Genomic DNA, 26,732 nt, shown 5'->3' on the forward strand with positions numbered 1-26,732 from the left:
CAAGTTTACTGATTTCAGTTCTACTTACCCCCAATCCAGCTGAATGAAAACTAATTAAGGAAAAGGCTGTGGAGAGGTGTGTCCCCCACTACAGAAAAAACTGGGTATGAAGTGAGGCTGAGCTCTCCAAGCTGAGGCAACCTGCTTCAAAGAGCACCTTGCATTCAGTAGAATGCTGAATGCAAGGGCGGATGTCTTTCTGAAGAGTGCTAACAAGACTCTGTAGAGTGCTTTCTAGCCAAGTGAAGGGAAGACTTGGACTTGGACCTCATCCCAACTGGCCTCGGTGGTGCAGTGGGTTAAACCCCTGTGCTGGCAGGACTGAAGACCGACAGGTCGCAGGTTCGAATCCGGGGAGAGGCGGATGAGCTCCCTCTATCAGCTCCAGCTCCTCATGCAGGGACATGAGAGAAGCCTCCCACAAGGATGATAAAAACATCAAAATCATCCAGGCGTCCCCTGGGCAACGTCCTTGCAGACGGCCAATTCTCTCACACCAGGAGTCACTCCTGACACGACAAAAAAAAAAAATCCCAACTGCATATCTCAAATAGAGTAAGATACTAGGCATGGTTAGGTTTGGTCGGAATCTTCTTAATTCAGAATAAATTCGAAAAGATTTGCTTTTTGAAGTGATTTCGAAGTTTTTAAGGAAACTGGAAGTCCCTTTGCCCTTCTGAAGCTTTTTCCGCCATTTCTGCTACGAAGCAGTAAGTGAGTCCAAAATTATTCAGCTTTTTACCGCTTCTGGTCCCTGGCCTCGGCTCAAGCCAGAGAAGCCGTTTAAACCAGAGTGAATGAATGTATTCCCTTTCCTTCCCCCCCCCCCCCGCTTCTGTCTCAAGCCAGAGAAGCTGTTTTAAACCAGAGAAGGGTGAATTTCCTCCCTTTGCTTCCCCCCCCCCCCCCCCCCCGCTTCTGGAGTAAAACAACTACTTTCAAAGTACAGACCACCCAATGAAACAGGGAATAACACTTTCAAACCATTATGGAAGGATTCAAAAATTTTGAACATTTTTTTCTGTGAAAATGCTCTTAACCGGTGGGTTCCCAGATGTTTTGGCCTTCAACTCCCAGAAATTCTAACAGCTGGTAAACTGGCTGGGATTTCTGGGAGTTGTAGGCCAAAACACCCAGGGACCCACAGGTTGAGAACCACTACTCTAGACAGAGTGAAAGTACCTAAGATACTGAATTCACCTTATCTGATAGGTCCTAAGAGAAGAATATTTCTTGAATACTCTGGAGTGTGATCACTGTAAGTACACTCCTATCTTGGAGATCACATAGGTCCACAATGAAGAATCACTGATTCCCCCATAACAGGAATATGTACCAAGCAATACAACAAATAGCGATAATAAACAAATATGGACCATTTTCTATTAACAGAAGCCTGCAGCATTCCTCATCCATTCAAACTCTTGAATATTCTTTTTCTTTAAAGTTTATTGTTATTTCTGAAATGTAGCCAGTTCATTTAATCCTCTTCAAATCACCTTCCTCTTGTGTATGCCGTTTTAACTATATAAGGATTCACTCTTGAAAAATGCTTGCACTAGGCCTATCTATATTATCCTGGAGGTCACGGAACTGTTAATTCTGTGTATACAGTCGAGAACACCTTGCACTGTAGGGGCAAGCACCAGAAGTCACTTAAAGTCTCAATTTAAGCATTTTAATATTATGCAATGATATGCTCAATAGTTGGAACAATATTAGTTATCCTGGCTTGACCTAACCCGGACACAAAATGGAAGTTTATCAAGTATGGGCCATGTCAAAAGTTATTTACAAATGCCTTCTTTAAGGTAATATGTCTAAAGCAGATGGTATTGGCTCTTCGGAGATGAATGGTACAAAGTTCCAGAAACATGAGCCAGAAGTTCTCAAGTGAAGAGCCCTGTCCTGAAGTCAATTTCAGGGTAAGGATCAAAAGGGGCAATAAAGGGCAGTAGCGTATCCATGATCCATAAATATTCTTCTACTTGAAGCTGGGAGCAAAATGCGCCAGGCTCATAAACTGTGTACACAGATTTTTTTGGAGAAGGGGTGGCAGGAGGCCATCAACAAAAATACCTGTGGCCTATGAAAGGTATCTTCAGGGAGGGTGAGAAAGATCCTCAAGGATCAGAGAAAACCTTTGCCAAAGAGCCTGGAGAAAGATGCCTTGCTAAATGCCAACAATTGGACAAAGTGGATCAAAGTTTTGCCTGGCATAAAGCAGTTCAGTATGTTGGCCTGCCTTTCTGCAAAAATTATCTTCTCCCGTTTCCTTCACTATGATGGCTGTATGTCAATACGTCAAGGGCTGAAGGGAATTCAATCCTTTCTCTTTCTTCTATGTCTAATGTTGATTGTCAGATTAAAACCAACTTTGTGTGAACTTTGTCCTATAGATTCAACAATGCAACATAATGACCAAAAAGATTTCCTATCAGCCACCTCATCTTGAGCCAAATGGTCAATTAACATCATTTAAGCAAAACGGGTCTGCCTCTTTTAAAATCCACATTTGTCTCCCAAATCCAAAACACGCTCATGAACGCTGGCTAGTTTCAAAACTACAAGATACATCACCTCACCCTCAAACTAAAACAAGTATGAGTAATACCCAGGCTGATTTTAATTTGAAAAATATCACCTTAAAAAGATGTTGGTTCCCTGCTGTGAAAATTAAAACCATCTGGATGGCGTGATTTCCAATAATTAATCTAGCTCTCCTTTGACACTGTTACTAATTAAAATATGATACCCCCTTTTTTCAAGTAAAGAATTTAAATAAATTTTAAAGAGCTCATAAAATAATGTAATAATTTTGGAAATAAATGAAAATTACCTTTCCTCTGACTTGCCTAAGCTACAAAATGCAATAGCTATAGATTTATACTAACAAGGACAAATTAAAGCTGAACTGAAACCAAGTAGGCTTTGTGGGAAAACATCAGAAACAATATAACGACCTCATCAGATGGGGTTTTTTTTTCCCGTCCTAGCGTGCTGCCGGCACACTGCCAGGACAGAGTCCACTGGAGCCCATCATATGATGCAGGGCTACTCCTGGAGGGGCTCTATTGGACTCCATCCCAGCAGTGCACCGGCAGCGTGCTAAAAGGAAGTCCTGAGAATATGGGTGACTACATGGGAGGAAACCAGGGATAGTCAGGAAACATCATGGGATGGCAGCCCATGACCAACAATAGTAAGGGCACGAAGCTAGGTGCTAGCCCATCAGTTCCCGCACTGTCCCCCAGCTTGTGGACCTATTTAATCTAAGGACCAATGCAGGCACAGTGCAAAGCAAAATGCAAAATATTGAATGGGAAGGCTTTAGAGCAGTGGTCCTCAACCTTTAGGTGCCCAGAGGTTTTGGCAACCAGGTTGCTCACCTGAGTGGCATACAGAGAGCATACAACCCTCTGTTACGCCAGCTCCACCAGCTGCCAATCTGCTATAAAGAACAGTCAAAGTGCTGGTTTTAACCTTTAAAGCCCTGAACTGTTCCAGCCCAAATTACCTGCCTGAACGTTTCTCCCACTATGAACCATCACAAAGTTTAAGATCAGTTGGGGAGGACCTGCTCTTGATCCCATCATCATCACAAAATGTGACTGGTGGTGACGAGGGACAGGGTCTTCTCAGTGGTGGCCCCTCGCCCATGGAACTCTCTTCCCAGTGACATCAGATTTGCCCCCCCCCCCCGTCCTTTAGAAAGAAACTCAAAACCTGGTTATGGGACCAAGTGTTCAAACATTAGAGGCAGCAATTGAGAATAAGGCTCAAGTGATATGAATGATAATAAACTGAACCTGGGTGATTTTAAGGAAATGACTTATTAATGCAATGTTTTAATGAATTGTTTTAAATGTATTCTATTTATTACTGTGGTTGGCATTTGGATGAATGCCTATTGTGAAGCCACCCTGAGTCCGTCTCCCCCCCCCCCCCAGGAAGTGAGAAGAACCAGGTACAAATATGTGAAATAAATAAATACATACATACATACATACATACACATACATACATACATAAATCTTCCAGAAATCCTAACAGCTGGTAAACTGGCTGGGATTTCTGGAAGTTGTAGGCCAAAAACACCTGGGGACCCACAGGTTGAGAACCACTGCTTTAGAGGAAGGGTAGAAAACATGTGGCCTTCCTTATCTTCTTGGATTGTGGCTCCCATAAGCCAAGAAGCCCCTACTCAATATCTGAATGGCTGCACATTTTGCATGGTGATTTGGAAGGCTCTTTGTGGAGGAAAGTCTCTGAGTTCAGTCTATAGGCTCATAGGAGGTGTGCTTGGGATATAGGGGGGAGCTTGAGTTTTAAAGGTTATTTTAACTATAATTATATTTTAATCTATTTTTATCACAGTGTTACTTTTTAACTTTTGTATTGCACTTTTTAGACTTGACTAAGTGTGGGAATTTTTAGTTGCCTTGAGTTCCCCATGGGGAGAAAGGCAGAGTATAAATAAAGTTAATAATGATGATGATGCAGATGTATCAATAAGCATCCCACCAATTGATCCTACGGATCACAGAATACATCCAGAGCTACCCCATATTATTAACTGCAGATTTACTTACGTGATGTGCATATATGAAGAATATTTGCACCACAGTAAAACAGAACATCAGGCCACATTAAAGCTTCCTAAAGGGGAGCGGTCCCTGGAATTATTCTCACCGTGGGGCTCTTTTCAGGAAATTTGTTTGCATTAAAATACAAGCTTTATTGCACCCCAAAGTGTAAGAAGGCGTTGGCACAGGAAAAATGCAAAAAAGCAACATTCTTCACAGAAAGGCATCTGTCGATGCATTTCTGTGCAAAAATATTGCTTTTCACACAAAAAGCAATGTTTTCTGGGAGGATGACTTGCTAAGTGCAAATAATCATCAAAACTGTGTAAAAACCTTTCTATCTCACATAGTGAGGAGAAAACTGTTGAAACAATTCCTTCTTGCATGCAAGAACGAAATAAGTGAATATTTACACCCCTCTTGAGATACAGTATATATTAAAGCCAATGGGAGCCCAGCAAAGAGTTCAAGCCAACAGTGGACAGGTAAAAGCTTCATGTGTTGTTTTTCCCCCTTGAATAGATCACAAAATAACAAACCATGAAATTAGACTTTTGCATGGCACAAAACTAATGGACCCAGGCTTGAATTCTTTCAGTTGTGATTATTCTAAGCCAGTTCTATAATACAGTCGAGAATCATAGCACACAAACTGTCTTAACCTTTTCTTATAATCTTTTTGGATTACTATCCACAACTTTTTAAAATAATCTTTTGGTATTATTAACTTAAATCCTTTAAAACAACAATTTACATCTTTAAAGCCATGTTTTAAATGTTGACTCTATATTCTTCAGGTATTCACTGCACTAGGTTGCAGTGTTGGATGGGAATCCAAGTTTCGGTCACCATAGAGCCATGCAATTCATTGGGTGGCATTGAGTCATTCATAAAGTGCCATTTGTCCTAGAATCTGCCTTCCTCCAGAAGAGCATGTTTATTTACTATATTTATTTACTATATTTATATCCCACCCTTCTCGACCCCAAAGGGGACTCAAGTTTCAGGCAGCCACTACTTTATTCTCCCAGAATGCCCTGAACCTATGTAATTCCACAGCATTCTGATGGCCCTTCCACACAGCCCTATATTCCTGAATATCAAGGTAGAAAATCCCACATTATCTGAGTGTGGACTCCGATAACCCAATTCAAAGAAGATATTGTGGAATTTTCTGCCTTGATATTCTGGGATATAGGGCTGTGTGGAAGGACCCTGAATGGAACAATTGACCGTTATTTAGATAATGCCATTCCTGCTCAACTTTTTTCAACTTCTGGCCAATAGAGTACAGGAGAATCATATAAATGGCTTCTAAAGATAGGAAAGGAGGATTTAGGGCAGAAGTGAGCAACTTGTGGCCTTCCAGATGCTCTCCATCTGTAATTCCCATTAGCTTTCACTATTGTCTATTGGTCTTCACTTCTCCAGAAGGTCCCCTTTCACAGAAAAAGGCATGCATGTAAACTGGAAATGTTGTTGATGTTGTTTGATGTATTTTGGGCTTGGCCTCATGTAAGCCTCGATCAAGTCCCATGGGGAGATGGTAGCGGGGTACAAATAAAGTTTTATTATTATTATTATTATTTGTCCTTTATAATCCAAGAAAATAGCTCATTAGCTTATTGCATATTAGTAGCTTCCCTAATTCGATTTACTCTTGTGTTGTTGGAATCATAGGAATTTACAAAAGAAATACTTTCCTTTTAGTATTTCTGGTTTTATTTATTCTTTCAAATAAGTAGGGAGCTAAATACTAGGTTGCTTTAAACACCAGGCCCTCGCTAGAAGTACTAGAGGGAAGACTGATATCCTTTGTTAGAAATCACTTCTAAGAGAAATTCTCTTGTGCTGGCAAGCTTTCCCAGAACTGGTCCATTTAGCTTAAACTTTCTCAAGAACTCCCACTGGAAAGAAAGCCAATTCCTCACATGTCTAGCTGAAAATGATTATATGTATATCTGTATATATATGCGAGCCGAAAAGCTATAGTCCACCTAAAAAAACATTAAGTCAGAGAAACATTTGAGGGTGGTGATGCCAATTATCTTTCAAAGATTTCCCTTGAGTGGGAGGATGGGAACCAGAAAGCTAATGAAAAGATATTATGCGCGAGTTACTGGAAACTGAGAAATGTAAGGCTTAGATTTTTCTGTATCAAATAACTACTTCTTACCACATTCAGCTAAATCAAAGGAGGTAGGAGGAGCACTGATAGATTTGGCTAAATGGGTTCATGTAAATACCTCTCTTCCCACCCAGATCTAGATCTTACAATCCAGTTATGGCCCCTAGGGATTCATATACTATTTGTATAAGGCAGCCTCCTTCAACCAGGTGCTTTCCAGATGCTTGTTGTGGGCCTTCAAGCCATTTCCAATTTATGGTGACCCTAAGACAAACCTATCACCTTTTTTTTCAAGATTTGCGCAGAGGGGATTTGCCTTTTTTTCCCTCTGAGGCTGAGATCTTGCCCAAGATCACTCAGTGGCTTTCCAAGACTGATTATGGATTCAAACCCTTGCACTTGGAGTCATCAAACTTTATCACACAAGGCTGGTAAATCCCAATTACAGCAGGATAACAGCATTTGTAGGAGTACTTATTGCACAACACTATGCCTCTCCTGTTGCTGCCTTGAAGGTAAATAGTTGGAGGAGCACACTTTCTCATAAATGGGAAAAACCTGTGAATGGCTCCCAGTATCAATGCTTGAGTGCATAGGCATCATTCCCCTCCTCTCCCCTTCATTATTCCTACGTAGTCTGAGATTGGCTTCACATATGGAAGAGTGATCCATACGTAAGGCAGAGGGATGTTTGCTAAAGTTAGCTTTTATTTCATTCATTCCCCACCCTCGTTCCCCAAAGAAACACCTCCTCTTTATTCTAACACCCTTCTCCTTGGATCCATCACTCCTGCGATCACCAACAGAGAGGGGCATTCAAATAGGAGAAAGAGAGATAGGGACTCGCATATACTTCTCCAACATTTGAAAAAAATGGGATGTAACAACCCATTTTACAAAGTATACAAAATGGGTTGGGGAGTGAGGAGGAAGTTTTTTTTTAATATTGTATTTAAATGTTTGTGGAAACAGTTTATTCAGTTTGCATCACCACTATGGAAACTTTTTGATGAAGAATATTTTTAAAATATTTCGGAAAAAGACGTAAACAATGAGTCAGTTCAGGGATCAGCACAAGCTCTCCAGTGAATGAGGTTCAAGGTAAACCTAGAAATAGTGAATCACTTGTTATTGCCTATCACCACTTTTTAGATCACCTACACTACTTTAAAAAAAGCTTTTAAATCTTTGCTTAAGTTCAAAATATTAGCTGCTGCATTTTCTAATGTTATCTGTAACAGATACTTTAGAATTAAATGCCCACAACCTTTACTGTAAAGATGCTACTCCAATGTATTACTTGAATCCACTAATCTCTTGTTTTATTACCCTTTTAAGTTCGTATAAAACTATAAAATGACCCACCACCCACCAATCCACCACCTCTCTCTCTGTATGGGAGAGAGTTTCAGTTATAATCTAGGGCAATGGTTCTCAACTGCTGGGTCCCTGGGTGTTTTGGCCTACAACTTCCAGAAATCCCAGCCAGTTTACCAGCTGTTAGTATTTCTGGGAGTTGAAGGCCAAAACATCTGGGGACCCGCAGGTTGAGAACCACTACTTTAGGTACCTAAAGATCAGGGTTCAAATACATGCTTGGTTGACATTGAGTGACATTGGACAAATTACTCTCACGGCCATAGACAAAGGCAATGGCGAACAAGAAAACCCTGTGATAGATTTCTCTTAGGGCCAACATAAGTCAGAAATTACTTAATGACTCCACAAACCAACAGATATTATAGATAGATAGGATATTGTGTCAGTATTATTCACATTTTATAGATTAGGGATAAAAACTCATCTTCTGTTAAGAGCAGGAACAGGGAAAGTGCTGCCTCTCGTGTGGTATTGAGCTGAAACTCCCATCATCCTTCCTTACAGGAAAGCCTAGAAAAGTTCCCTTTGGGAGTCAAACTCCTAAAATTGTATGGCCATGAGTGCTCATGGTACAACAGTTGTTACGGGGCTCTGGAAGCTGAAGCTTCAACAGTAAATTTCTTCGTTCTGAGCTAGAGCTAATGGGGTTTCCAGTCTACTAAGCCATCTTCTTCCCATTCCTACACTAAAGAATACTCTAAGAGATTATAGTCAAGCAAAGTCTTGACCTCAACAACCCAAAAGCTATGTCATAAACTGAACCCATTACAAATGGAGTAAATGCATGAGGAGATTGCAATATTGGTTGATGTAGTTTTGGTATTTTTTAAAAAAGAAAAATAACAAATTAATGTTTCTGTTAACTCAGACTATTGTGTGGAAATTCCTGATACCTACTGCCACATTTATTCTCAACGCTCAATTGGTTTCTCTTGAATTAAGAAACATTAGCCATCCCCTGCCATGCGTTGCTGTGGCCCAGTCTGTGTACATGTGTTTTGTGTGTGTGTATATGTCTCTCTGTGTGTGTATGTGGTTTTGAGCATGCGTTGTAATGTATGTTTGGGGGAGGGGGCTTTTTAAGTCTCTTCTGCTGTGTTTTTCAGTATTTTTATGAGTGATGGTCATTTGTTGGCCTGATAGGTGTATTGTGTCCAAATTTGGTGTCAATTTGTCCAGTGGTTTTTGAGTTATGTTAATCCTACAAACAAACATTGCATTTTTATTTATATAGATAATGGAGCAGTATGTCCCTGTCCCGTCTCCCCATTTTTAATTTGTGTTAAATTATAGTAAATAGTTCATTCATGAAACAACACTTTTGAAATATAATCCTATGTCTCTTCTAAACAAATTAAAAAGAAAGGATAGAAGTTGCCCTTCAATCCATAAGATCACCTCAGCAAATCATGGCTTTGGAGAAATGATAGTGCAAATTCATGAAATTGCTACAAACAACCCCTAAAAAGAATATCATGAGAACCCAAGGAGCAACAATCAACAAAACTCAAGAATTATATTGTTAAAACAAACTCTCTCTTTTTTACTACATTTGAAGAGTCCTTTTTAAGAGTTAAGAACATTAAAGATTTACATCCTGTGATTGGAAAGCATATGAAATACAAAATCCATCCAAGAGGAAATCTTACCCTTTACAACTATGCTTGGACATCACTAACTCACATAGTAATTTTTAGATCCAAAGGTAACACGTTGCATTTGTTGCAATGTGCGAAATACGATAAGGATGAGCCATACACAGATTTCAAAACAGTGTGATGTAGTCATTTGACTACAATTCTGAAGACAAGATTCGAATCACTGCTCAGCCATGAAACCCACTGGGTGATCTTGGGCAAGTCACTCTGAGCCTTAGATGAAGGCAATGGCAAACCTCTTCTGAGCAAGGATGTAATCACATTGATGAGGTCCTCCATGCCAATTCGTTAGCCTCTGTGGCAAATTGGCAGGAAAGCAGGACAATCCCGGTGCCCCAACTGCCTGGCAGGAACATTCCCCATCAAACGTAGGGAAGCGTCACTGCATGACTAGTCCCCACAGTAGCTCCATTGTTCCTAATGGAACACAGGGAGGCTCCCTTGTTGGTGGCACAGTGTCCTACCCTGCTGCCACTCCAGTTGAAGCTACGTAATGCGATGGCTGGTGTGAGGCTCCATCACTCAATTGGGGCAGCAGCATCCTCAGATGTTAAAAAATGGGTGTATGATGAGGTCATAAGTCTTGCCAAGAACACCCTGCCATAGGTTCATCTTAGGGTCACCGTAGATCAGTGGTTCTTAACCTATGGGCCGCAGGCCAGCAGTGGACCATGAGGACAAAAATCTGGTCCGCATGCCTCCTTCCTCTTTATTTATTTTATTTATTTTATTTTATTTCCACTCCGTTTGTGCCGCCTGCCACTCCTTTCCTGTTGCTGACCATGGCATATCTTCTGTATCAGAAACGAGAGCTGATGTGATCGATCCAATGCAATTTTCTGAATCAGCACCCCAAACCAAATCTAAAGTTCACCAAAAACTGATTCGTAACCCTTTTGGTACTAATATTGGAGCGTGGTCCCTGATCAAAATGGTCCCTGGTCAAAGTGCTCCCTGGTCAAAAAAAGGTTGGGAACCACTGCTGTTGACTGAAAATGACTTGAAGACACACAAAAACAATACTCAAATCTGCCAGTTATTTGGCACACAAACAAACAAAAAATATCCCTAACCTAACCCTAAATGTTACATATTGTTATTAAATGGACACTATCAGTGTAGGAAAATCCTAATGTGTGCAAGACCCCCTTAGAATGACTGAAATATCTCTGAGCATAGCTTACATTTACAACCCAAATGTTGAATCCTACGATACATGATAGAATGACCTCGCATCCACTCCATAATCATGACATAATGAAGAGGGAGCTATGCCAAAATTATGTAAAATCTGTAGGGACTCATAAAACCTGCCGGCTATGAACAAGTCAGAGAACCTATATTGCTTGTATATTGGAATTGTATTCATATAAACTCTGAACTCTGGCATCTGATTTCTCTTTTACTTGCTCTGGTACACTTAAGATGTGGATGTTACTGAAGTAAAAGAAAACATTGACAGCAGACAATGTAAGTGTCCCATAGACTTCAACTTAAATTATAACATTATGACATTATGAAATCAGACTTTTTTTGAAGGAAAAAAAGGAAATTAGCCTCACGTTAAAGCACTAAGCAATTGGTTAGTACTTGTCAATGTTTTTTAAAACTTGATCTGACATTTAATCTCAAAATGCAACAGAGAACCCACTTCTAATTTATGTTTTACTCTGTTTTGCCTGCCTCTCTGCATTTGTACAAGATGAACTCCTGCAGGTGAAGTTTGAGGAAGAAGTCATATCAAGTGTAGTAACTTCCATCTCTGTATAGTGAGGATTGATTTTATCTATCTCTCCATCTCTCCATCTATCTATCTCTCTCCCTGTGTTGGACCACCAAGATCAAGATCCTGTTGAACACTGATGGAGGACAAAGGTTTACAGCATAATTATGCTGGATATCGGGAGGGTGAAAAAGGCAGCATTGTGTAGTGGTTTGTACATTGGAGTAGGAATCTGGGAAACCACAATTGGGGTTGTTCTCTTTCTTTGTGCATCTTCAGAACCATTGTGGTATTACCAGACCCCATTATGCTAAAACTATATAGCTGTATTAGTCAAAGCCTGCATTCTGTGAGCAGAATCAGTGCCTACTTGTGTTTGTTATGAGAGATACACTTTGGTACCACCATACCCCCTCAGAATACTTATGGTAAAGGTAAAGGTAAATGTTTCCCCTGACATTAAGTCTAGTCATGTTTGACTCTGGGTGCTCATCTCCATTTCTAAGCCAAAGAGCCGCCATTGTCCATAGACACCTCCTAGGTCATGTGGCTAGCATGACTGCATGAAGAGCCATTACCTTCCAACAGAAGCTGTATCTATTGATCTACTCACATTTGCATGTTTTTGAACTGCTAGGTTGGCAGAAGCTGGACCTAACAGCAGGAGCTCATCCTGCTCCCCGGATTCGAACTGCCAACCTTTCGGTCAGCAAGTTCAGCAACTCAGCAATTTATCCCACTGCAAAACCAAAATAGTTACCAGAGGTGTAATAGAAGAAGGACCTGCAGAGATAAAGTGTTGAGACTTTCCGATTAGTAGGCATGAAGATGGGGTGGTTTCCGCTAGGCATCTCTAATCCCTCCAAATTGGAGCCCCCGATGGCGCAATGGGTTAAACCAGATATCCTGAAACTGTGGCCCTCCAGCTGTTTGGGCCTTCAACTCCCAGAATTCCTGACAATTGAACAAGCTTGTTAGGGCTTCTAGGAGTTGGAGGCCCAAACAGCTGGAGGGTCACAGTTTGAGGGTGCCTGGGTTAAACCCTTGTGCTGGCAGGACTGCTGACTGAAAGGCCAGCCGTTCAAATCCGGGGAGTGGGGTGAGCTCCTGTCTGTCAACTCCAGCTTTCCATGTGGGGACATGTGAAAAGCATCTCACAGGACAATAAGACATCCAGGCATCCCCTAGGCAACGTCCTTCCAGATGGCCAATTTTTTCACACCAGAAGTGACTTGTAATTTCTCAAGTTGCTTCTGACACAAAAAATAATCCCTCCAAGTTGAGCTACAATTCTGATAGCTGCCAACATGAAAACTTATTTTCTTAGCATCAGTGTATGGTTGCAAACTATCCCAGTTATTGTGCAATGCATTTTAGAGTGATCTACTGTTGAATGGCCAATCAAGGTCAATTAGCTTAATGAAAACTGCTAGCAGGTCCACAATCAAAAGTGATTTGAAATGAAAACTGTTTGAACAGATTTGGCCTTTACGTTATGAGACAGTAGGGTGTTTTGAACACAGTGTGCTGTGCTTTTATCTTTATATCTATTAATTATGTTTTAAATCTAGCCAAGAAAACCACAGGACAGTTTTGCTTGGAGGTTGCCATAAGTCTGAAAGGACTTGAAGGCACACAACAATAACAACTGTTTTAATTGTGTGCTTTTCTAAAAGAGTCTCTTTATTTTTTTAACAAAAAAGTAAAGTAAAAAGATAATTGTACTTTGTTTTGCTTTTTGTAAGCCACTTTGGATCCCTTCTCAAGAAAAAGGTGGGGTATTAAATAAATAAATATCTAGGCAAGTAAATAAGTAAACAAACAAAGAAGTGAATACATTTGCTGACACGAATCAACATGGTCGTTTGAATTTTTGGAGTCTCTTCATTTTCATGGTTATGGGTACTATCATGCCAAAATTCACCACTTCATCCTTGCCAGATACCTTCAACCTTTTTCTGTGTTAACCATATTTTAATATGTCTTGTTGCATTTTTTTTTTTTAGTTCTGGAGTCCCATTTTTACAAGCCACAGTAAACACAAAGCCTGGAGACCCAAAATTGTGTACAGCAATGAACTTTCTGGAACAACATGGACCTATTTTGAACATCCAACCAAGCAACTAAAATACATTTAGTTTCTCTGGGCCAAAAGAACTAGGAGGAAAGTCCAAATAGCTCTGGAATTTGCCAGTATCTCCTTGATAACATGTCCTTTTTATTTTCATTGCCAAGGCAACATCCAAAAAAGAAGTGTGATGTATAAGAAACAATAAATTATGAAAACAGGGGACATAAGTTATGGGAACATCATGGCTTTCTATCTTGAAAACAGTCCTAATTCTGGCCAGAGGTTCAAAATGATGTGTTTACTCAGAATAACATTGCCAATCCATCAGTTCAGTAACTAGTTGCTCTTCTCCAGTGGCCAAGAAAGAGCCATTTCTGCAACACTGTCTTCTCTTCCCACATCAATCTCTTGGTGCGCCAGGGTTCGACACAGTCCAAAAGGGAGCCTCTCCAAGGTCGCACACTGTTGCGCTTGTGAGCACACCAAGCAGAAGTTAATCAGGGGGAATTTGTTGAGGGTTTTAAAGCATTGGTTGAATTCAAATTACAAGCTGTGCCTAATATAAAAAGATGTTATTTTCTCTGTATGCTGAGCAGGTTTTATTACTCTGTGCCCTCCAATAAAACTTGAAATTATGATGATTCATTTTACAAATGGGAATATCCATGTTTGTATATTTGCTCAAAGGAGTTCATTCTTTCCCCCCAACCCAGCTTAAAGTGAGAAATATCTCAAAACTAAGGTTGCACTATGCTCATCTATTAAATAGGAAAGATTCTTATGGATTTGGAACTTGGAGAGGTGAACGGAGGTAGGAGAGAAACAGGAGGAATTCATATCCACGAAAAGGTTGAATATTAGTTATACTTGAGACATTCTTCAAACAAAGCCAAACAAAACCAAGAATAGCTTTTTGTATGACCAATGTGTTGTTGTTGTTGTTGTTGTTGTTGTTGTTCATTCATTCAGTCGCTTCCGACTCTTCGTGACCTCATGGACCATCCCACACCAGAGCACCCTGTTGGCCATCACCATCCCAGCTCCTTCAGAGTCAAGTCAGTCACTTCAAGGATACCATCCATCCATCTTGCCCTTGGTTGGCCCCCCTTCTTTTTCCTTCCATTTTCCCCAGCATCATTACCTTCTCCAAGCTTTCCTGTCTTCTCCTGATGTGGCCAAAGTAATTCATATTTGCCTCTACTATCCTTCTCTCCAATGAGCAGTCAGGCTTTGTTTCCTGAAGTATGGCCTGGTTGGATCTCCTTGTGGTCCAAGGCACTCTCAGAATTTTCCTCCAACACCAATGTGTATCAAAGTATATTAACAGCCCACAATCAATGTCCAAGAAAAAGAACTGTTGTATCCAATTGAATAAATATAGTACCTGTGTCTGGTACACGAAAGAGAGAGAGAAATGGCAGTACGCGTATCAGAAACATGGCTCTACAACAGAGTTTCTCAAACTGTGCTCCTCCAGGAGTTTTGGACTTCAGCTACCAGAAATCTCAGCCAGTTTACCAGCTGTTAGGAATTATGGAAGCTGAAGTCCAACACATCTGGAGGAGCACAGTTTGAGAAACTCTACTCTACATGATCCTGTCCCTTCCACTAACCTTTCCAAGCTATGCCCTGGGGCCATTACAGAGCAAGGGTTTTTGCTTGCACACAGCAAGCCACCAGCCCAGGCAGCTGGTAGAAACTTGGAGCATATAAGAAGGTTTACTAAGCAGTCTCGCTTTGCATATTCCAAATAGACCATGCTCAATTCCTCCCCCACCCGACTCTTTGCCTCCTTTCACCCACATCCAGAATGAACTGTGGAAAGAATTCTGGCAAAGCCAAAGAGATACATTCCACTCGCTCTCTGCCAAAACTCCAACAGAGCTGAACCACTTGGCTTCATGCACCTGATGCAACATGGCTACTGTTCTAAAGGCTGGCACCTTAGCAACAGTCAAACCTATTGGGAATCAAAAAGTATGGTAGTTTCCTTGTGATTATCTTCTATCGGCTGTTTAATGTTTTTTGGAATATTTCTCCTCTGTTGCATCAGGAATATTCAATTCCCCTAATTTTCATGAGATACTGTAGATCTCCTTCATTCCCCTTTTCTCTCCTCAAGGCCGGACCATAATATTATGCAGAGATTACTGCCTCAAGTGGTAGATGATGCAGGCACTGGGTACCCAACCATTCCTCCTTTGCCATGCAACTTTCAAGAGACCCTGCAACCCCTAGTTTAATGGAGGACTGTCTCCCACAGCCAATGGTGAAGAAAGAATGGTGTGACCAGGAAATTATCTTTTCTTTGCCATCTTTTCATGCCACAAGCAACAAAATATCTTGGGTCAGCCAAGTTGTTTGCTAGATATAAGGTTGAATGATGATAGATTCATCTGTCAGCAATGGTGTACGTATGAGATGATGGAAAATGAGAGAAGTGCCCCAAATAAGAGTTCTCCCACACAAGTAACTGCAGTCCACAAATTTTCTTGCATTGCAAAATTATAAATGTCAGTTGAACCTTTAGAAATACAGTTGAACCACCCCCCAAAAATGGACAGGAACAGTTATGAAAGGGATGCAAACCCAACAAATACAAAAACTGTAGGTGTGGAAAATTTTCAATTTCAAAATTGAAAATAGGAGCTGTGGTGGTGAAATAGGTTAAACCTTTGTGCTGGCTGAATGGAAGACTTGAAGGTTGGCAGTTTGAATCTGCAAGACAGGGTGAGCTCCTGTCTGTCAGCCCCAGCTTCCTATGCAGGGACATGAGAGAAGCCTCCCACAAGACAGTAACACACTCGGGTGTTCCCAGGTAATGTCCTTGCAGACACCAAAAGCAGCTTGCAGTATATCCTCAATTCGCTTCTGACACAATAAAAAAAAATTCAAAATTTCAGAAACCAAATGAAAATTTCTTTGAGGGCTAGTATACTTATTGGGGTGACAATGCCCTCCTTTTAGCTGTGACCATCAGTCAGAGGTCTTGACTGCCTGTGACTCTTAAGGTGCTCTCTCAAAGCAGAGGCCAGATTGAAACAAATTGGCTTAACCTTTCTTATGAATCTACACAGTTCTGTAATCCTACTAATTTTTTCAGAGGTACAGAAATTGAGTAGCAAAACTTTCTGGGAATTATCTATGAGAAAATATAGACTGAGGGCTCTTCCAGGCAGGCCCTATATCCCAGGATCTGATCCCAAGTTTTCTGTTTATCCCAGATTATCTGGCAGTGCGGACATAGGCTTTTCTTGACAAAATTTGTTTGGAGGAGTTTTACCTCCCTCTGAGGCTGAGAGAGTGTGACTGTCCCTAGGTCACCCAGTGGGGCTCCATGGCCAAACAGAATTTGAACCCTAATGTGTAAAGTTACGGCCCACCCCTCAAAACCACAACACTACACTAACTTTGTTTGAGTAGATTACTATTGCATTTTAAGTGCAGGAATGCCCTTGGAAAGTGGGTGGAACCTACAAAGCATATTATACTATCATGGGTCTATTTCAGTCACGACCACTTTTCTAATGGGTAAAATTCAAACTACTGATTTTGTCCTGAAAATGCTTAATGGCCAGAATTTTTGAGGGATCACTTACAATTACAATAACCAACCAGCAGCAGGGGAGAAGAATTCCTGTTACTCTCAAATTTTATTTTATGGGACGTGGGCAGTTTATTTCCTTGTGCTTTTTGTTAGTTTTCAAGAATTATTTAATTCTATTTTTATTGCACATCGTTCTACAAGTTTATTAGTCAAAGCTGAAAATATGTAAAATAAATAAATAAATTCCCATGTTTTTTTAGTTTGTTTGGAACAAAAATTAAGCTCAGCCTAAACTGCTCCGAGTAAATACGGCCATTCTCCTGAGATTTTTTTTATTGAAAGGATCCATCTCTTACTAAATAATGCATCTTTAGCAGAGATCTAATATACTACACAAGAGTTTTTAAAAAGAGGATGCCTGGATTAATTGCAGGATACTAAGTGCAAATTATGAAACCTTTCCCATTTAGAGTCCGGGTCTCAAGGGGGGTTTAATAAGACTGGAAGTTGCTCCACTGAGGGTTATTGTATACAGGAAAGGGGTAATCACGGGGAGGAGGGGAAAAGATGCATCTGCCATATGGCCAGTCTCAGCAACTATCTCCCAAAAGATAAAAATGAAGACTGCAGTAGGTTTGAATGTACCTGAATAGTTTTTTTAGGCAAACCACTGTCTCTTATTTCTAAACACTGGGTGAAAATCTCAGGACAAGCCCTGGTGATTGTTTGTTTGTTTATAGGAGGCTGAGCCAGGATTTGCTAAGGAGCCAAAATGGCACAAGACTCGTCCTTCCCTGACGTGTTCCATGATTGTTATCCATTTATATCACACCTAGCCCCTCTACAGTGAGCTCAAATGAAGAGCAATTTCAGAGAGAGGAGAGAAGCATTTCACATGGTGTTCCAGCAAGGGAATTTTCCTGCAGACTGAAGAAGCAAAAGCATCAATGTTTCCTGAATCATCCCCAACAGGGAGAATATCATACTGGCTGCAGCTTGTTTGGAGGTCAAACAAAATCAATAGAGCTTTCTCTCTGTCTCTCTCTTAAGCGGTCTTTATGCTAAACCTCTTTTCAATGGCATCTGGAGGAAAATGGGCCACGTTTTATGGTTTTTTGTGTTCAGCATTTTTAACCACTCACAAACCAAGCAAACCTAGTAGTTCTTTCAAGCAGACACTCGACGGCACTCTGCCTAGTTTCTTGAGTCATCCTATCACTTTTACGGCACAATGACATTGTTGGCAGAATTAAGTCAAGCCACCTCGACCTTGGGATTAATGAGGCAAGGGGGATAGGGGAATTAATCCAATAACCTGTCTGATCAGAAATTATATTTAATGCTGGCCATCAATTGGTTTAACATAGGTCACTGTGTGAAATACATGCCAGTTTAGCCCCAAAGACTGACAGTTATGCTACATCTTTGGTCAATCTCTGTTAAAAAGCAAGAGGATGGGGGAAGGATTGACTATGAGCTGGTTTGGCTTTCTTAAGATTTTAAAGTTTGACTTTTACTGTTACAAAACTCACAGACATAAGCTTAATGGCGAACGCAGGGAGGAAAGTACACCTAAATCTTATGTGTGTTTACTCTAAACAACAACCTCATCAGATGGGATGCCTTGAGTCCCCTTCAAGGTTGAGAAGGGCAGAATACAAATACCACAAATAAATAAATGAAATGCACCAGAATCACTAGACATCCCATGGAGGGAAATGTCGGCTTCCCTACGTTGATCTCAATTGAACACGGCAAGCCTCCTGTGTAGCTGCCACTACAGCATGCACTGGTTTACCTTCCCTTTTTCCCATAGAGCCATACTGGAAGTAGCTGTGTATCATGGAATAGGAGCCAGTTGGCTCTGTGACAAAAAGAAAGTCAAACTGGCACATGCTATCAAATTTACCCCAGTCTGATGAGGTCATAGGTTCAATTATATCCACTAGTTGCTCCTAAGTAAAAGTAATAATAACAATAATAACTTTATACCCTGTCACCATCTCCCCGAAGGGACTTGGGACAGCTCACAAAACACACACACAATAGTGCCATGACAAAACTGCATACATTCACATACAAACAACATAGATAGTTACATAACTATGGATCAAATTGAAACCTGTAAAAAGTTATGATCCATGGAGTGATCTCAAGAAATCAAGGCCTTCAAAATATGTTTATTTACATTATTTAAGATAGGACAGAGAACATATTTATCTACAGATGCTATTGGAGTGCATATCCCATCCAAATTCACTATTGTTTATGTTGACTAAGGCTGATGGACATTGCAAGTCAACCTTTTGAGGGCCACTGTAAAAGATGAGGCTTCACCAGAGGCATTGCCTTCTCTTCTTCCTGACCTCAGTAACAGACAAAAGCCAACTGTTTGGGGCTTTTAAAGATTCAGTAGGAATTGAACCATGTGGATGGAGAGATGAAGCCTATGAAAGACCAGAGAGATGCTCTGAACACTAAATAGAAAACTAAAGTCAGAAGAGGGTTGAGTTCCTCCCTTGTCTTGAGTCAGGAAGAAGCAGAAAGCTATTCTCCAAGACCCCCATGCAGCCTTGCTTATTGGAAGGAATTAGGAGACCCTCTTCAGGAGAGTTTTAGCCAGAGAAAGACTATGGAGTCAGGGGATGAATCCCTCAACTAAAAGAAATTGTAAAAGCAAAGAGAAACTTAACTAAGGCTAAGCAACTCTTCTCATGCGTTGTTTCTCCTGCAGCTATTTCCTACCAAGGTGCTTATTCTGCAACCACGTACTTGACCCCTTAAAAAGCAAATCCTGCAACCACTTACCCATTCCCTTATTCCCTACTGAGGCTAGTATCCTATACCCCAGGCATGGGCAATTTCAGCCCTCCAGGTGTTTTGGACTTCAACTTCCACAATTCCTAACAGCCGGTAAGATGATTGGAATTTCTGGGAGTTGAAGTCCAAAGCACTTGCAGTGCCAAAGTTTGCCCATTCTATAGACACATACAGAATTTCATTCTGCAAATACTTACACAGTCCAACCAAAGCCTCTCATTTAAACCTAACCTAAAAATTATTCTCTCTACTCCCTTACACCAAGTTAGATTGAATGGGCATGAAAGCCTGGGGGTGGTGATGACGTACACCTGCCCGTAGAGGCTACAACCCCTGATAGCCACATTCTCCATTCCTCCATTAAGAAAAAGGAAATTAATACACATTCCTAAATCTTTGTGTGCTTAACAATATTATGCCTACCACACCAGCAATGCCATGTTTAATCAATTACATTGAGTAAAGGTTTTTAACTGATTGGTTTTGAAAGTGCTCCAATTAAAAAGTTAATTATTTTCAATGGAACATTTCCCCCTCTGGAATATATATCATTACTCTGCAAACATAAGTAAATTTAATCAAGTAGTTAAGTGTTTAATTCAAATGTAATTAATTATCTGAGGTTTCTTTAATTGGAAGACAAGCGTGGTTTCTTGTCAGCATCCCCCCTCTCCTTGCAAAAGAGAACCTCTCCTTGCAAAAGAAAAGAAGACTCAACATTTTAGAGTGCAATCTACAAAAAATGTATACAACACAGAAGTTTAATACAATGGAAACTTTTTTCCAGATCTGCTAACACAAGTTCAACAATAAGTCAGAAAGTTGGACTGATTACAACAACAAAAAATAAACTCAATAAGTAAATAAATAAAAACATACACACAAAATAACAATCAGATGCAGAAGGCTTGCTGGGAATGCAGCAGCTGATGTCAACTTTAACATGAATTAATAATGTGATAGATAGATATCCAGGCCTCATCTGTTCAGGAATGCTCTTCTGGGCCCAAGCAATCATAAAGGACACAGATAAATGCAGTGATTTCCTGCTCTCATCAATGATTATATCCATTTTCCCTTTGCATCCTACCTACAACTTCCTTCTGCAAAATTATCGTTGTATTGTCGAAGGCTTTCATGGCCAGAATCACTGGGTTGTTGTAGGTTTTACCGGGCTATATTACCATGTTCTAGAGGCCTTTTCTCCTGAGGTTTCACCTGCATCTATGGCAAGCATCCTCAGAGGTAGTGAGGATGCACTACCTCTGAGGATGCTTGCCATAGATGCAGGCGAAACTTCAGGTGAAAATGCCTCTAGAACAAAAGGTCAGCAGTTCAAATCCAGGAAGTGGGGTGAGCTCCCATCTGTCAGCTCCAACTTCTCATCCAGGGACGTAAAAGAAGCCTCCCACAGGATGGTAAAACATCCGGGCGTCCCCTGGGAAATGTCCTTGCAGATGGTTAATTCTCTCATAGCAGAAGCAACTTGCAGTTTCTCAAGTTGCTCCTGACATGAAAAAAAAATCCACAGTGCTACCCTAAAAATCCAGAATGCATTAAAACTGGAGAGAATTAGGCTCTCCAGATACTGTTCGACTACAGTACCTATCATCACTAGCCACTGTAACCAATGGGGAGTATACAGTATATGGGCATTGCAGTACATCAAGCATTTTCCTCAGCTCTACATTCAACGGTCCCACACCTTTTTGTTCCTGGAACAAAGTGATGCAACATGAGCTGCTCCCCAGGAGTCTACGTTAAATCCTGAGTAGAAATAATATTAGAGAGATATTGTAGTGACACACATATTGGACAATGACTCTAGAGAGACCAGGATTTGTGTCCCTGAGGGGTCTTAAGCATGTCACATTCTCTCAGCCTCAAATGAAGGCAAAGACAAACTCCCTCTGAACATATCTCATCAAGAAAACCTCATGATAGGTTCACTTTAGGGTCACCATAAGTTGGAAATGACTTGAAGGTACATAATAATAACAACAGAAAAAAATAATGACTTCACAGGACAACAATTTTCCAATCTGAAAAGCATTCAAAGACCAGAAAAATGTATGGCAACTCTTAATGTCATCTTGTTTGAATGTAATGTCAAAAGCAAACAGCAAAACATTCTGCAAACCTGTATGAGAAAGACAGCTTGTAAGGCACGCATCTGGGGAAATGAGTGTAATTTAATTCCCAGCACCACAGTTCCTCTTTCCTCCAATTTGGATTGATTTTTTTCAAGCTTTAAATTCAGTTGTCAGTAAAAGGCGTATAAATTCTGGGCCACCTTGGCCATTTGCCTGCTAATTTGTTGCCCATGAAAAATTAAAATTTTACAGTCAATTAAAAGTGTAGCTGGATTGGTCAATAAAATGTAATCCAAACCTAGCCGTTTATCAAACTTCACTAGGCATTTTATACTGAATGTGAATTACAAGCTCTCCTGAGTTCAGTGAGAATGCTTGCTACTCTAATACGTGAGCAAAGGACAGCAGTTTTCCCCAGGCCCAGTGCAATGACTATCTATGTACTCTGAAACAGAGCTCCCTGTGACAATAAGACTAGAAGCCAACTCATATGCATGTTAAATACAGCTGACTCCTAAGTAAGCATACAAGACTGTAGCTAAAAATACAGTCTATGGTTCAATGCTATGGAATCATGGGAGCTGTAATTTTCCTAGATGTTTAGCCTTCTCTATCAAAGAGTGTTGATGCCTCACCAAACTACAAACCTCAAGATCCCGTAGCACTGAGCCATGGCCATTAAAGTGGCATCAAACAGTGTAGATGCGCAGGAGTCCAGTCTCACTAAAGCAGTGGTTTCCAACCTGTGGTCCTTGGACCACCAGTGGTCTGCAAGAATTAAAATATGGTCTGTGGCCTCACCATTACTACAATGTTACTTTCAAACCACATGGCAATGAGAGTGTCTGGTCTCACAAAATCCTCTTATAGTGCCAAGGCAAGGGGGATATCAGGAGGGGAGAGGCTGACTATCCACAAAAGATTACTACTATCATATCAGCTCTAGGTTATTAAATATGGTTTTCTGTGGGTGAGCAGATGCGACTACTGGATGGCACATGTTCTGTATCAGAAACTAGAGCTGATGTGGTCTATCCAATGCAATTTTCTGAATCAGCATCTCAAATAACCAAACTGAATCTAAAGTTGACGAAAAACTGATTTGTAACCCTTTTGGTACTGATATTGGAGATCGGTCCTTGGTCAAAGTGGTCCCTGGTCAAAGAAAGGTTGGGAACCACTGCACTAAAGTTTTTCAACATTGCAGTCAGTTGACCCAAAATGAATATAGCACACTAGTGTACAGTGTATTTATTAGTTATGGTGAAATCCATCGCCAAATAATAAAATCTTCTGGGTTGTAAAAAAGCCAGATGTCGCTAAAATGTGTTCCTTGGTCACATGCATGGAGAAAATAATGCATTTCTGGTGTGGCATTCAAGGCTGGGCAAATTCATCTACAATAAATATACTACAATAGTAGATAAGCCAACCTATGATTTAAGAGGTCAAGATTTCTCCAAGGCCAGTCCCAAAAAATGACATAGCTCTTCCAGAAATTCTTCCAGTTTCTTTGATATTTCTCCAGAGCAAGAATGGAAAATATTCAGCCAAACGTTGGGGAGATGGAGAGAAAATGCTACCATAACATCATATTGGATGGGGGGGGGGGGATATACTCTATAGCCTTTTGTTCTCTCTAGACATTTTCTAGGTCCTCCAGTTTCTGTTAGCTGACCTGAGTCATGATGGAGGACCTAGATATACTAGAAAGCATTTTCTGTGGTTTCATATTTACATAGTAAATTTATTTATTTATTTATTTATTTATTTATTTATTTACCATATTTATATACCGCCTCTCTCAGCCCGAAGATGACTCAAGGTGGTTTACAGTCAGCAGTCGATGTCCCCAAACAACATAAAATACAGTTTAAAATATTACATATAATATAAACCACATAAAAGCAATAAAACAATAAAAGCCATAAAACACAAGTCCTCAGCGTCTCATCACTAAAATCATGTTGCCGTCGCATTGTCCAATCATTCCATGGATCTCAATTAGTCTGTTACACCGTATCGGCAAATGCCTGCTCAAACAGCCAGGTTTTGACTCTCTTTCAAAATGTTAGGAGGGAGGGGGCTGATCTAATATCCCTAGGGAGGGCATACAATAGCCGAGGGGCTACTGCTGAGAAGGCCCTGTCTCTCGTTCCCACCAATCGCAGCAGTGAAGGGTGCAGGACCGAATGCAGGGCCTCTCCAGATGATCTTAAGCGCCTAGATGGTTCATAGGGAGAGATGCATTCGGACAGGTAAACTGGGCCAGAACCGTTTAGGCATACCATTTCTAATAGCTGGTAGAGCCAGACCCTACTATTAGGGAGAATCTATGAATGCAACCCCCATGAATATGGAAGGCATATCATTAGAAATGGAGATGAGCACCACCCCCCAGAGTCAGACATGACTAGACTTCAAGTCAAAGGGAAACCTTTACCTTTTTCTACTGTTTAACAATTGCCTGCCCTTTGACAACACCTACCATTGGCAACTCATTCTCCATAATAGTAGGGTCTGGCTCTACCAGCCATTGGCATTCAGTACTGTAGTGAAAAGAGACTGTAGCTGCAGAAGTACAACCCTATTGAGAGTTAGCATTTCTGTGGCGCAGAATTGCAGGGGAAAAAGTCATCAGATTAATGCTAGGACCAATTCATTTTCATTGTTTCCTACAGACATCTATTCCAAGCCGGCTACTCACCCCAAGACCGCTCAAAAGAGCAGCTGCGCTGACAATGCACAAGGAAGGCCCCAACCCTGGCAGGGTATGGCTGGATCACATTAGACTGACTTGTCTCTGAGGGATTGGAATTCTCATTTTTATAACACTGCTTGCAAGACAAATCACGACCCTAACAATATTTGTATTGATTATCTGAACTGGAGCTGCAATTGGCTCCATTGTCTCACTTCCTCTTAAATTGCTCACAGATGGGATCCTATTTCCGAGCCCGCAATCCTAGAGGGGACTCTTAAATCACAGCCTAGAACAATATCTACAGATAGATAGATACACAGACACACATAACTGTTAATCCAATATTTTAATTGCCTTTTATGACATTTTAATGCTTGCAATGCTACATGAAATCTTCCCAAGTGAAATGAGAAGGGTGTCTCTAACTTGGCACCTCCATACTATCGCTACTAAGTGAAAACAACAGTTTTCCTCTCCCCAAGAAATGGGGAGAGAAAAAACATTTGTCTGCCTCACACGAGGCAGGGAGGAGTTCTGGAGGAACCCTCCAGAACATCCGGGGGCGTGGCCTGCTAACACAGGCCAGGCCCTCCCAGGCTCATTCCACGCCTGGAAGTTGGGGAGAGAGGTCGCAGAGAAGAGCGAAGACAAGAAGCCTGAAGAGGTTCAACAAAGAAGAGAAGAAAAGAGGTTAAGGGGATAAGAAGAGCATCTACAGGTCTGTACAGGGGTCCTGGGGGAGGGAGGCTTCACCCACCCCCCACCCCTCCCGGACGAAGGCTGGGCCCTTCAGGGCCCTTCACAGAGGCCTTGGTTATGGCAAACAAGGGCCCACGTGGCCAGGGGCCTGGAGCTGGGCGGCTTGGCATGCGGCTAGCTCGCAGCGTCAATTTTGGGCGCCGTCCGGGCCGTTGATGGAGGCCATTGTGGGAGATGGGGCGGCCGCCATTTTAGGATAGGCCCAATTTCGTTTGCCACATGGGGCAAAATGAAAGTGAAAGTTATTTCAATTACTTTATTTTGGGCCGGATGCGTGTTATATGTAGTAGGTATGATGTTAAATATACACAGGTAATAGGGGAGTTATACCCTTGGCTACAGTGGTTGCTGACCTAAGGTCGATAGTTCTTATTTGGGAGCAGAGCGAGCTCCCGATGTTAGCCACAGCTCCCAAAAATGGATCAGGGAGAGAGCTCCTGCTGTTAGATCCAGCTTCTGATACCAAAAAAAAAAATTAAAATAAAATAAAATAAAAATTATTAGTTTAAATAGGATCAGAGGGGGAGCTCCTGCTGTTTGATCCAGCTTCTGATACAAAAAAAAATGGATCAGGGAGAGAGCTTCTGCTGTTGGATCCAGCTTTTGATACCAAATAAAATAAAATAAAAATTATTATTTTAAATAGGATCAGAGGGGGAGCTCCTGCTGTTTGATCCAGCTTCTGATACCAAAAAAAAATAAAAATAAAAAAAATAAAAAATTAATAATAATAATAATAAAATAAAATAAAAATTATTATTTTAAATAGGATCAGAGGGGGAGCTCCTGCTGTTTGATCCAGCTTCTGATACCTAAATAAATAAATAAATATTATTATTTTAAATAGGATCAGAGGGGGAGCTCCTGCTGTTAGATCCAGCTTCTGATACCAAAAAATAAATAAATAAAAAATAAAAATTATTATTTTAAATAGGATCAGAGGGGGAGCTCCTGCTGTTTAATCCAGCTTCTGATACCAAAAAAAAAATGGATCAGGGAGAGAGCTCCTGCTGTTAGATCCAGCAATGAAGTCAAATGGGAAGGGATCAATAAGCCCTGTCGCGGGCCCTGGCCATAAGTATTGCAAGCTCCTGATAGGAGCCTTAACTTATGTGACCTCCCAATGGTACAGTCTTTGCCAGTTGCTACAGGTGAGCTCCCTTGGTTAGCCCCAAATTAGGTTGGCCTTACAGTCGGCCTGTATACTCAAAAAGGAAAATGACTAGAGCAATAAGCCCAGTGGCAGGCCTGGGTTGGTATAGG

The 26,732-nt window shown here is 40.9% G+C and overlaps 1 protein-coding gene across 1 annotated transcript in view; it reads right to left on the reverse strand.

The window, feature by feature from the left end:
- The window catches only part of FGF18 (fibroblast growth factor 18), a 147,186-nt gene that overhangs the window by 26,103 nt on the left and 94,351 nt on the right, over nucleotides 1-26,732 (reverse strand). The window lies entirely within an intron of this gene.

The sequence above is a fragment of the Anolis sagrei genome, chromosome 1 (assembly GCF_037176765.1).
Source record: "Anolis sagrei isolate rAnoSag1 chromosome 1, rAnoSag1.mat, whole genome shotgun sequence".
Taxonomy (NCBI): Eukaryota; Metazoa; Chordata; class Lepidosauria; order Squamata; family Dactyloidae; genus Anolis; species Anolis sagrei.